The sequence below is a fragment of the Manacus candei genome, unplaced genomic scaffold, assembly GCF_025592945.1.
Source record: "Manacus candei isolate 608988 ecotype Guabito, Panama unplaced genomic scaffold, ASM2559294v1 h1tg000002l, whole genome shotgun sequence".
NCBI lineage: Eukaryota > Metazoa > Chordata > Aves > Passeriformes > Pipridae > Manacus > Manacus candei.
Window position 1 is genome coordinate 2,790,612 of NW_026138050.1, and position 12,641 is coordinate 2,803,252.

The 12,641-nt window shown below is 58.7% G+C and overlaps 2 protein-coding genes across 5 annotated transcripts in view; one reads left to right on the forward strand and one right to left on the reverse strand.

Moving 5' to 3' along the window:
• Positions 1–2,639, reverse strand: part of RAI1 (retinoic acid induced 1) — a 74,549-nt gene extending 71,910 nt beyond the window's left edge. For 3 of the 4 annotated variants that reach the window (XM_051777612.1, XM_051777635.1, XM_051777621.1), the window contains exon 1: positions 2,447–2,639. The gene's annotated coding sequence lies outside the window, so the exon portion shown is untranslated. Of the gene's footprint in view, positions 1–1,154; positions 2,299–2,446 lie in introns of those variants that run through there. The other variant, XM_051777627.1, reaches the window with a different exon arrangement.
• Positions 1–12,641, forward strand: part of FLCN (folliculin) — a 208,640-nt gene that overhangs the window by 65,132 nt on the left and 130,867 nt on the right. The gene's annotated exons all lie outside the window — the stretch shown is intronic.

Genomic DNA, 12,641 nt, shown 5'->3' on the forward strand with positions numbered 1-12,641 from the left:
AACAAACCCTCCTTCCCTGCCATGAGCTGCCAAGCCTGAGGGACGTTATAGAAAAGAATTCTGCAGCTGCCCCATTTCAGAGGGAAATCAGTTGGAGTCCCCAGATTTTCCTGCAGAGCCCTCACAAGGTTCGACCCTCCAGGCTGGAAAATCCTTAGCGAGCTGTGACAACCTCTGCAGCTCAGGCATAGGCGAGAGATGATTAAGACTGGCTGAAATCTCCCAGGACTCTGACATGTGAGAGGCCCCATGCAAGACAGAGAACCACCTCGGGCTGCTCCTTGCAACCTGCAACTCCCCTCACCTTAGCACAGAGCTGAAGGGAGACCTCGGACTGAGTGAGGCCAGGAACCAGGTCACTGCCACTGGTTTCCAGGCAGCAAAGGTTTGGAAGAGCAGAGGATCATTTAGCAGAGCGACAGTGAAGGTTCAGAGCAGAGCCTTCAAATTACACGCTACAGAGCACTTTTCCTGCCTAAAAGGTCTCTGAAATGACTGTGGCGGCTCTGAAACGAAGCACTCTGTATGCAATTGTTCCCTGGGGCTTGCAGCGGAGACAGAGCCGGGAGAGGAGAGGTGGGTCTGCGGTCCCTGGCACGGGCAGCTCCTCATCAGACAAGGATGCACACTTTTTCTGGGCTCCACGGCACAGCCGTGCCGCTTCCCTAAATCTCCACGCCGGTTTCTACCGGTTATGGTATTTTTTTTTTTTTATTTTTATTTTTTATTTCTCACTTCCTGCCTTGAACTTCACACAGCTCCCGGCCCCAGGCTGCAGAGCTGCTGCTCAGGATGCAGTGCCCCCAGCCTTGTGCACAGACCCCCACTGAGCCCCCCGCCATCATCGCTCTCGCCAAGCCTTGAGGCACACCTCGATCCCATGGGAAACAGGGAGGGAAGAGCACCCAGGGGGAACATGTCCTTTCCTCCATCTCACTTGGCTTCTTCCCATCCTTCTCCACTCCATCCCCCAGCAGCTCGAGGTCCATTTTCATCAGGCAGTGACAGACAGCAGAAGACACAGCCTCAGCACCAGCAGGCACCACGCACAGCCAACCTCTGCCTCACCCCCCGTGGGTCCCCCAACCCTCTGCCACCGACACACAGGTGACAGCACCCACATTCACAGAGCCACCACGGCGCTGCTCACCCACCTGGGGAACACACGCTGCCACCCCGGGGGAGGCAGCTGCGGGGTAGGAGCACTCCACAAAGTCCCGTCACTCAGCAGGAAACCATTTCTGGACCACCAAGGAGGCTCCGGAGATGCCCAGGAGCTGGGGCAGCTGGAGCTGAGCTGGAAGAGCTCTTGGAAGGTGCTGGCACCACCGGCAATGCCCTCCCTCCACTGGCACAGGGCCCTAGGAGCACTCTCCCATGCAAAACCCCAACTGTTGGGTTTGTTCTTCCAAACCATCACTTTGGGAGGTCACCTGAGGGCAGCCAACCCGGTCACCGCTCACAGCCAAGGGGATTGCTGGCAGGGGCCAGTGGGCACAAGAGCTTTCACCAAAGCCAAAACCTGCTCACATCTAAGGGATGGCATCGCGCTCTGTCTAAGGCAGTGGGGGACAAACATGCACCCCAGCAACATCCTGCTCTGACGTCAGCGAGAACCTCCAGCAGGTCTGCGACGTCAGCCCGACGCTTCCACCGGCCGGAGAGCCCTCGGGATGCCGACCCCGGGCAGCTCAGCATCTGCATTGGAATCCCACCACCACGCTCAGGGTGCTACTCCAGCTGCACATTTCCAGCGGGGGTGGGAATACACACACACACACACACACACACACACACAGAGGAATTTAAATGGAATTTCACAGCTGCAGCAGAAGGGCTCAGGGGGGGCTCGGGGCTATCAGAGATGCACCATGTCCCCCCTCGGCGTTTCGGCACCACCAGCTGGGAGCACCGCGGCCACCCGCACCCGCGGGACCGGGGGGGCCGGGGAGCCCCTCCGTGACGTCATCGAGCCCGGAGCCAGGCTCGCGTTTTGGGGGGGTCGAGGCGGGTTTCGGAGGGTTGGGGGGGGACCGAAACGGGCTGCGGTTGGAAATGCGAGTGCGGTGCGGTGGGAGCGCGGGCGGAAGGGAAGGGAAGGGAAGGGAAGGGAAGGGAAGGGAAGGGAAGGGAAGGGAAGGGAAGGGAAGGGAAGGGAAGGGAAGGGAAGGGAAGGGAAGGGAAGGGAAGGGGATGTGGCGGCGGTGCCACCGCCGCTCCAGCGGCTGCAGCCGCCGCTGCGAAGCGAAGCCCCGGGGGGGTAACGGGGCGGCGGGCAGGGCTCCCCCGGCCGCCGGCAGCGCCCGCTCGCTCGGCCCCTCCGCTCCTCCCGCCGGCCCCTACCACCCCCCGCCCTCCCCGGGCCCTCCCCGGGCCCTCCCCGGGCTCAGCGGCCCGCCCGGTTCTCCCCCCTCCCCGGGAGCCGCGTAGCCGGAGCCCTCCTTACCTGGCGGGCCGAGCCCCGCTGCCTCTCAGCGGCGGCGCTGGGCGGGGGCGGCCCCGGCGGCCATGCCCGGGCGGCCGCGCCGCTCTCCCGCGCCGTGCGAGCCGCCTCGGCGGTGTCAGCGGGCGGGAGCCCCGCGCGGCGCCGGGAGCGAGGGGAGGGACGGCGGGGGCATGACCGAGCGCCGTCGGAAGTGCACGCGCGCCCGCCGCCTGCCCGCGACCGCGGCGACACCTGCCGGCAGCGCCGCCGGTGGCACCGGGCACGCACCCGGCGGGGGCGGCGCGCACCGCGAGCCGCGGGGCACCGCGGGCAACGGGGCAGGGGGCGGGCGCGGCATACCGGGCACCGCGGGCACCGGGGCAGGGGGCGGGCACGGCATACCGGGCACCGCGGGCACCGGGGCAGGGGGTGGGGATGGCATACCGGGCACCGCGGGCACCGGGGCAGGGGGCGGGCGCGGCATACCGGGCACCGCGGGCACCGGGGCAAGGGGCGGGCACGGCATACCGGGCACCGCGGGCAACGGGGTAGGGGGCGGGCACGGCATACCGGGCACCGCGGGCACCGGGGCAGGGGGCGGGCACGGCATACCGGGCACCGCGGGCACCGGGGCAAGGGGCGGGGATGGCATACCGGGCACCGCGGGCACCGGGACAGGCGCTGGGCAGGGCATACCGGGCACCGCGGGCACCGGAGCGGGGGTCGAGCATGGCACGCCGGGCACCAGGATGGGCGCCGGGCAGGGCATTCCGGGCACGGCACGCCGGGGTGGGCGCTGGGAGTGGCAGAACGGGCACCGGGGCACGGCACGCCGGGCACCGGGGTACGACACACCGGGCACCGAGGTGCGGCACACGGGCGCCGGGGCATGGCATACCGGGCAACGGGGCGAGCACTGGGCATGGCACATCAGGTACTGGGCACTGGGATGGGCACTGGGCATGGCATACCCGGCACTAGGGTGCTCCACACGGTGCGGTGAGTCCTGGGTGCCAGCAGCAAGAACCGTATGGCAGCTTCTGGGCAGCACAGGCTGAGTGTTAGGCAGCGGGCATGGGAGGGTGGCAGCGGTACTGGGTACAGGGAACCCTCCCGGGCACCACCTGCCAGGTGCTGGTACTGGGCACTGGTGTTGGGTGCAGGGTAGTCCATTGGGCAGCATCCACCAGCTGCTGGCAGTGGGCAGGATGAGGATGCTGGGTCAGGGCTCAGGTCTGGATTTGGAGCTGGGGCTGCTTCTGGGCTTTGATCCACATTTGGATTAGGGCTGGACCATGTATGGGTCTGCACTTAGGTGTGGGTCTGTATTTAGATGAGTATTTGGATCTGGATTCTGATCCACATCTGGATTTGCATTTGGAGCTGGATTTGGATCCACATCTGGACTTGCATTTGGAGCTGGATTTAGGTATTCATCTGAGTCTGGATCACACACCCTTCACAAAAGGTGGAGGTGGCCTGCCCACCCCCCTCTCTCCAAGCCTTCCATGGGTGCAGAGAGCACAATCACCCCACGAGGTGTTTGGGGCTGCCCACCTATCCTGCCCCGGGCAGAGCGGGAAGCCCCAGGGGGAAGCTGGGATGTGCAGCAGCGTGGCAGGAGCCCTGGCCTGGGAGCCAAGGGGTGGGATGAAATGGCAGCAGTCCCGCTGGCCTTGGCTGTGCTCAGCAGTGTGTCTGGGGCTGAACGTGCTCCAAGGAGGAGCCGAGGTCAGGGAGGGGGACTAGTGCAGGAAACATATTAAGTGAGGAAAATTGGCTGCAGCCAGCAGCGCTGCCTGATGCTTGCCTGGGATTTTCCTCTCCATCAGGTATCTGGTGTAAGCCCTTGCTGTTGGGAGGTTGCAGCTGATTACCCGTGTGCATCTCACATGTGCCAGTGGCCACCAGACCTGCTTTACACCAAGAGGGGTGGCACCCGGGACCCCTCTGTGCGTGTGTCCCCGGTGCTGACACCCGGCTTTGGCCACGGCGACGTGTGCAGATATTTTAAGAGGAAGATTCTGTGCTCTCGCAGCTTGACTGCTAATTTATAATCCTGTTTTCCTATTAAAATGAAAGCCTCTCTCTTATTCCCGAACGTGAGAGCCAAAGTGGAGCTCTGAGGAAGTGCCCTGTTTGCAGAACACACTGAAACACACAAAGGAAACGAGGCAAAACCAGCGTTTTGCACGTTTTTGAGCCTCATTTTAGCTGTGACTTGGAACAGCAGAAGGGAAATCTTTTCCAGCAGGATGTGCACAGCGGGGGGGTGTGTGGAGCTGCTGGTGTCCCTTTGGAGCAGGGCCACCTGCCTGCCGAAGGACAGCAACCGCTGCGGGTTCCTGCTTTGTCCCTGAGGGGTGGCAGGTCCCTTGGGGGTCCCAGGGACTAGAGCTGGAGCAGCATGTCCCCTGTGGGGCCGGCCAGGCAGGGATGGCAGCCGATGGCAGGAAATACCTGCTGCTCCGCTGCTTCCCGGCCAAAGCGAACAAGAGGGAGAGTGTTCCGAGGGCGGCTGCGGCCGCGTGCGGCAGGAGGGGCCTCCGAGGGACACACAGGCCATTGTTCCTTGAGGATGCGGGGCGGAAATTTGGATGGACCTGTGGTGTGCCGCCCTCACAGCACTGCCAGGGCTGTGAGTGGGACCCAGGATCCGATGAAGTGGATCAGGGTGGGAATTCACTGAACCTCGTGTCTGGTAGTGGCATCACTGATGGTGGTGCTGGGACAGTCCTGGTGGGACAACCCACTCGAGAGGGCTCTCCTACTCTGTGCAGTTGGAGCATGGCATGTGCTCAAGGACTTTTAGGCTTTCCAGAGCTCTTACTGGTATTTGTCATGGTCCAGCAGTAGCTCTGCTGTCTGTCTGTCCATCCGCACCCTGTCAGCCTTGCAGTAACCTGGAAAGACATTTAATACGGGCTGGGTTTGATCCACACTTTGACATTCCTTCAAGTGCTCCCTGGTGTTTTCCTGTCGCTTGCACAGTGCCTTTTCCCACCAACGCTCCCTCATTTCTGTGAAAAGGAAGAAAAAGACTTGCAGAGTGTGCCCAGCCTTGCAAATCCCTAATTACCCACCACACATCCTGGCAAACGGGCTTCCCTTTGAGCAGCGTTTCTGTCAGCAGGGATGGGGCGCAGGCTCTCCCCACTGTGGCTGGTGATGCTGGTCCTCCCCCCTCACAGGGAGAGCCCTGAGGGGTTTGTCTGGCTGCTCCCACCGAGCTCTGCTCTCCTTCCCCCAGCACCCGTCCCCACACCAGCTTCCGGAGGTTTTTTAGGAGGGAGGAAAAAGGGGGAGAGAAGAGAATGTGCTGCTCTCCTTCCGTGCTTCGCCCTTTCTCAGGAAGCGGCCAGATTGTTTCCATTAGGAAAAGCTGAGGATCCAAGTATTTGTCAATGACCAGGAGATTTGCTGATGGTAGCTGCTGTTCCCTAGAATAATGTTGAGCGAGGTGCTTGGCGTGGACCCATCCTTTTATGGTAAAATTAGGGCTAAATGCTGGGGGGATTTGCATTTGAAGTTGATTGATACGTGGCATTAGCGCACGCATAGATAATTTTGTATTTTGAGAGCGCTGAGCAAGGAATAATTTTTATTTTGGGTCAAAGATAAGGGCATTGCGTTGAGATGAAATATGCAGGGGTGCTGATCTGTGTCACGGGCACTGCATTTCTCTTGGCTGGGTAAGGAGATGGCAGACCCACATTACCCATTCCTGCCCTTGCTTTTAAGTGCTTTGGGTCTGTGCCCGATGCAAGGAGCAAAACCCCCACTGTCACTTAATGCCAGGACATGGTTCCAACTTCATGAGCTTTGGAGTTTCCCATTATAAAAAGAAAAAAGAAGAAGAAACCTCTGTTCTATTTTATTTACTTATTTTAGTAGCTGAAGGCTGTGCCACTGAGAAACATTAATTAAATAGAACAGGGTGGCTTTATCATTACGGGAAAGGTACAGGCAGAGTGTTCCCAAGCTGGTGGTGCCTTTCAAACCCACCTCTGGCAACCTGGACTGATGCTGTTGGAAGAGCCTTGTCCTTCCCTGTCCTTGTCCTTGGACCAGTTCTTATGGCACATCTCACGATGTGCATAGGACTGTTGGCTTCCTTGTGTTGCTCAGCCTCTCTGGGCTGCTGCGTGCTGAATGCAGTCAGGATTTTGGGAGGCTGGAGCCTGGTGTTCACCTCAGCTGGGCAGCTGTTCCCTTGGCAGTAAGGACAAGGGTTCAGCCCTCTTGGGGACTTGGGGGTGGAGGAGAGAGGCTTCCCTTTGGGTCCCCAAGAAACAAGGGCCAAGGAGCTGGGGACAACTTTGCTAAATGCATCAGCACGGGGCAACTCCAGACATTAGAGGTCACCCCTCCCTCCATCCATCCCTCCTTCCATCTATCAGTCCCTCCAGCTCTCAGAGGAGGGTGTCTCCAGGAGGGTGGCTCCCAGCTGGGCATACAGACTGTTTTGGCAGGGGCATGTGGCAGGACTGATGGGTTTCATGGGGTAAAGGGAGCCCTGATGAGAGGGAACTGTGCAGACATTAATTAGGCAGTCAGTGAGATCCTCAGGTGCCAATAACTCAGCAGAAGCACCGGGCCATTTGCGTGCAGGGGATGACAAGTGATCACGTCCCAGAAACAAGAAGTGACCCCCCGCTGTCCCTCCTTGCCCCTTTGGTTGGGTCCCAGGGTCACTGCAGCTGGCAGGGCAGGGGCTGGCAGTGGGGGGCTGTGTGAAAACCCCCTCCTCTTCCACCAAAGCAGTGGAAGGAGATAAAAAGGAAGGGGAAGAAGGAGGAGGGAGCAGAACTGAGGAGCAAAATCAGCTGCACTACAAAACGCCCTGAGCAGTCACTTGTGCTTGAGGCCATCCCTGCTGTGTGGCCAAGTGGCTTTTTCCAGGCCTGGCAAGAGAAGCCCGGAGAGGTGGAAAGGGGGATGTGGGTGAGGGGAGGAGGGAGACAGCTCTAGTTTGAGCCTCAATAGGTTTCAGAGGCATTTCGGGGATGAAAGCTGCCCTGGGGCCCCTCCCAGCGAGCAGCAGTGCTGTGGGTACGCTGCGGGCATCGTGTTTGGCTGGCTGGCGGCTTCCTTGGTACGCTGAAAATGGTATTAAAAAAAGAAAAGGAAAAAAAAGCAAAACCTACAACAACAAAAAATATAGCACCAACCCCCCTCGCTCCCCCCCCCCCCCCCACACCCCCTTATCTCCACCACCCAACAACAACCAAGAAAGGCAAAATCTTTCACAAGCCCGGAAGATGTCACCATAGAAACAGAAATCAGACCCACTCCACGGATCCTGCCGCCTGGGAAGGTGATAAAATGTTTTCTATCGATTGCTGTCGGGAAAGTCACTGCTGATAAGCCATCCGAGGAGAAATGGAGCAGGGATGTGGGGACGTGGGAGCTCTTCAAATGAGCCTCCAGATGGTCCCTCGGCTGCCCCTGTGCAGCGGTCGGGGACTGAGGGACCTTGGGCTGGCCAGGGGCGGTTGCTCTGCCCCAAGCTGGTGCCAGTGTGTGCAGCAGAGAGGTGTGAGTGTGCCATGCCTTTAGTGTGGCGATGTGAGCGTGCCCTGGCTGCTGTGAACACAAAGTGGAAAGCCCACTGTCTGCTTTCCTGCTTGCTTCTGCAGCAGAGCAGCTGTTCCTGGCTTTAATTTGAAAGAGGAGAGGTTCAGATTGGATATTAGGAAGAAATTCTTCCCCGTGAGGGTGGTGAGGCTCTGGCACAGGTTACCCAGAGAAGATGTGGCTGCCCCATCCCTGGAAGTGTCCAAGGCCAGGTTAGACGGGGCTTGGAGCAACCTGGGATAGTGGGAGGTGTCCCTGCCCATGGCAGGGGGCTGGAATGAGATGGTCTCAAAGGTCCCTTCCAACCCAATCCATTCCCAAACAATTCTATGAAAACCATCGGGGGAGATGAGCCTTCCCCTGGCTCCCATTGTGGCAGCACCACAGTTTCACCTCCTCTTGCCCCCCTTTGGTTGGTATCACTGTGATAATCCCCGTGGTGCCTTCCAGCCCTCTGCCCTCCCAGAGCCCAGATCCCCAGTCCCTGTTTGCACACTGGTGGCTGCTCTGCAGCTGGGAGCATCCCTGTGGCTGTGGCGCCGGCTGGGAGGTGTGGGATCTTCCTGGCAGCTCTTCCCAGGGCGCCACACAGCACCGGGGCCTGGCTCGAGCGCCCTTTGAAGAGATGGAAAATCCTATTATCTGCTCATTCTTCTCGCAGTGTGAAGCCTCAGAGCATTCAGCAGCAGTCGAGTGTGGTCTGCTGCCTGCAGGCTGGTGCTGCCTCTGCTCCCACCCACAAGGGAAGCTCTCTGGGTCACTAAAGATGGGCTTCACTTTCCCATCCCCTGATCCGTGCACCTTCCAAAACCCCTGATCCACACCCCTTCCCATCCCCTGATCCATGCAAGGGCTCGGAGATACAGCTGTCCCCACAACACCATGTGCAGCATCCAGCAGTGGGGTGCAAAGGACATGCAGGGAAGCAGGGTGGGGGGCTGTGTGCTGATCCCCTGCTCCGTGGGGAGCCGAGGCTGCTGCTCCAGCCTGCAAATCCTCACGTCATTAGGGCTGGGAAGGTGTAACCCATCTCACATCCTTCATCCCTGCGGCAGCTTTGCTGCCAGTAATTGGCAGCAATAAAAGAGGCGGTTAATCCAGGGCAGCGTGGGATGCAGGCACAGGGATGTCTGCGGTGAAAGGCACCCTGGAAAGGAGGGGCTGAGGAGGAATATGCTCCTGGGCACAATTTACAGCCCTGGAGAGCTGGTTGGATGCCACAGGGAGCATTTGCTGGGGATTTTGTTAATGATGTAGGCGCAGCCTTCCCAGCTTGGCCTGTGCTAAAGCCCTGGCTCACACAAGCTGAGGATCTTTGGCTTGAACTTAGACCAGCTGCTTTCCACTGGCTGGTGGATTTTTGTCTTGTTACTGGGTGGTTCCATGCGGGAGATGAACAAAGGAGAAGTTAGTGGGTGATTTCACCTTGGGTTTTCTTCTTTTGGAGGAGGAAGGAAGGGTTAAACCGTGTCTTGTTACTGAGTTATTTTAGGATAGTAGCACTGAAGGGACTGCAAGAGGATTTGTCTGCACATGGGAAGATGGAATTTAATCAATATTGACAAGAGCCATTCACCAAAACAGGCTCATTCGCTAATGAAAGCCAGACCTGGTGTCTCCCAGGGGAAGGACGGCTTTGGGAAAGAGGGGAAGGAGGCACTGGGAAAGACACGGCTCCCACTCCCATGCTCCTGGTTCTTATGAAACCAGGCTGCATTTGGGATTGATTTTCCCAGCACGGAAAGACTTTGGCTTGTTTGCCTTGCAGCTGCAGGATGTCCAGGACTGGCCTTTGTGGCCACAAAGCAATGTCCCCATCCCTGCCCGAGGATGTGGGTCCATGTCACCCCCCAGGCACTGGTGTCACAGAGTCAGGCAAAGGCTGAGATGTGTGTGGTGACAGCAGAGCCAGTCCGATGGCTTGGGGGGCAGGAGGGCAGAATGGGGGCACAGGGCTTTGCCCTACAGCTCAGGTTAGAACTGGGATTCCCCACACAGTGAAGTCTCCTTCCATGAGTAGGGATGTTTCCATCCCAGCCTTGTAATCTGTTGGGTTTTCTGGCACCTGTTTAACTCAAACAGCCATGGGTGCGGTGGGAGAAGACTGGTTTTGTCAGAGTTGTTTGTTTTCCCCTCTATCCTTGCAATGAGAAGCAGAAAATAGTCAAGAAACTTCTGAGACCAGCCCCTCTTGACAATGTACCACACAGAGAAGAAACCTGATTTCTGTAGCTGGCAGCTGATATTTCCCATGGCTGCCAGCTCTGTGTCCTGGAGGCAGGCTGAGCTCACTATCCCACAGTGGTCAAAATGTCCTGACATTTACCCCCTATGCATCCCTAGATTCCTGGAACACCATGGAAGACAGAGATCCAGGCATCACTGTGCTCCATCACAGCACCGGTGGGGAGCATCGACCGGTCTCTGCTGTGAGGAGGAGTCGGCTTAATTTGTTGGGCACTTTTTTTTTTCCTTCTAAAAGGCAGCACCGCATCCCCCAGCCTTCTGGTGCAGCCGCGGGGCTGTTCCCGGAGCGTGGGGGCTGAGAGGGATGCAATTGGAAAAAAGGAAGATTTTGATCCCCTGCCAAGCCCGCACAATCCCATCCAAGTTCACACTGGCAGATAATGAGCTTTAATGAGCAGGCCACACTAATTGGTAAGTGATCCCAGAGCCGTCTGTGGCAGAGGCGAAGGAAGAGCAGTGGCAGCTCCGGGCGAGGAGGGGGTCGGGGCTGTGCAGCCCGCGGCGCTCCAGAGGGCAGGGGCTGCCGGGGCTGGGAATGCCAACAACGAAGGCTCTGCCTGCCCCCACGGGGTGCTGCCTGAGGGTCTGCAAGCAGGACCGTGAGAGGCATTGCTGGATCTGTTCCTTGGAGCTCAGCTGTATCCTGGGATGCAGCAGCAGCAGCGTGGCCAGCAGGTAGACGGAGGGAGGGGATTCTGCACCTCTGCTCTGCTCTGGAGTAGGTAGCTGGGCACAGCTCTGGCACACCCAGCATCAGAAGGACATGGACCTGCTGGAGAGAGTCCAGAGGAGGCCGCAGAGATGCTCCCAGGGCTGGAGACCCTCTGCTATGGAGACAGGCTGGAAGAGCTGGGAGTGTTCAACCTGGAGAAGAGAAGGCTTTGGGGAGACCTTAGAGCCCCTTCCAGTGCCTAAAGAGGCTCCAAGAGAGCTGGAGAGGGACTTGGGACAAGGGCATAGGGTGACAGGACAAGGGGGAATGGCTCACACAGGCGGAGGGCTGGGTTAGACGGGATATTGGGAAGAAATTCTTGGCTGTGAGGGTGGTGAGGCTCTGGCACAGGTTACCCAGAGAAGATGTGGCTGCCCCATCCCTGGAAGTGTCCAAGGCCAGGTTGGACAGGGCTTGGAGCAACCTGGGCTAGTGGAAGGTGTCCCTGCCCGTGGCAGGGGGGTGTGAATGAGGACGGATGGTGTTAATCGGAGGCATTCCTAAGGCAGTCCTAATCGAAGATCATTGTAAATTCCCCTCTCAAATGGAGTGGAAAAATGCCATTAAGCTAATATAACATCACCGGGGAAGGACGTTCTGCCGCCGAGGTCTCCAGGGAATTGGGCTGTAATGAGGGGAAGGAGCAGGAGATGACAGCAGCCAGCATGCTTGGGGCAGTGGGAGCTGCTCAGGACCACCCAGCCCTGCTTTGCTGTGCCCTGCCTCAGTTTCCCCAGGTGGCCAAGGGGCACTGAGCTCTGCTCCAGCAGCCAGGAGACCCTGGGAGCTGGTGGAAGGGCTTGTTTCCCATGGACCCACTGCACAGTTTGGGGAAACTGAGGCAGGGGAGAGCTTGCCAGAGTCACACAGGAGACCAAGAACAGCAGCCAAATCCTGCATCCCCTGGATACCTCAGTGCCACATTGTCTAAGAAAAAGGGGTACAAGGCACATCATTTAAACAGAAACATGTCCAGGAGGCCAGCTGGAGCAAGAGGCTCCAGGGAGAGCTTAGAACACCTTCCAGTACCCAAAGGGGCTCCAAGAAAGCTGGAGAGGGACTTGGGACAAGGGCATGGAGTGATAGGACGAGGAGGAATGGCTTCCCACTGACAGAGAGCAGGGTTAGATGGGATATTGGGAAGAAATTCTTCCCTGTGAGGGAGGTGAGGCCCTGGCACAGGTTGCCCAAAGAAGCTGTGGCTGCCCTATCCCTGGAAGTGTTCAAGGCCAGGTTGGACAGGGCTTGGAGCAACCTGGTCTAGTGGAAGGTATTCCTCCCCATGGATTGGAACTAGATAGTTTTGATAGTCCAATCCAATTCTGTGATTCTATGTTGGACAATGCAACGCCAGCTGATTTTGGCAGTGCCCAGGGAGGGGTGAGGACCTTCATCAGCTGTCTGGGGGTGCAGGGCTGGTGAGGGTGAGCTCTGCCAGCACCCCAAGGGATAGGGCAGGGGATGGAGGAGCACAAGCCTCATTAGCACCATTGCAGAGTCATTGTTAGATGGGACCACCTGCACCCAGAGATGCTCAGGCACCCCGGGCTGTGAGCAGGAGCCTGGGAACACCCCAAGGAGCATAGGAGTGGCCTGGCCCAGCTGCAGGCGCTCTGCCAGGTCTCTGCAGCAGCCGTGCTCCCTTCCAACACTAAGTGGCAGCCTCTGCCCAGCTTTGGG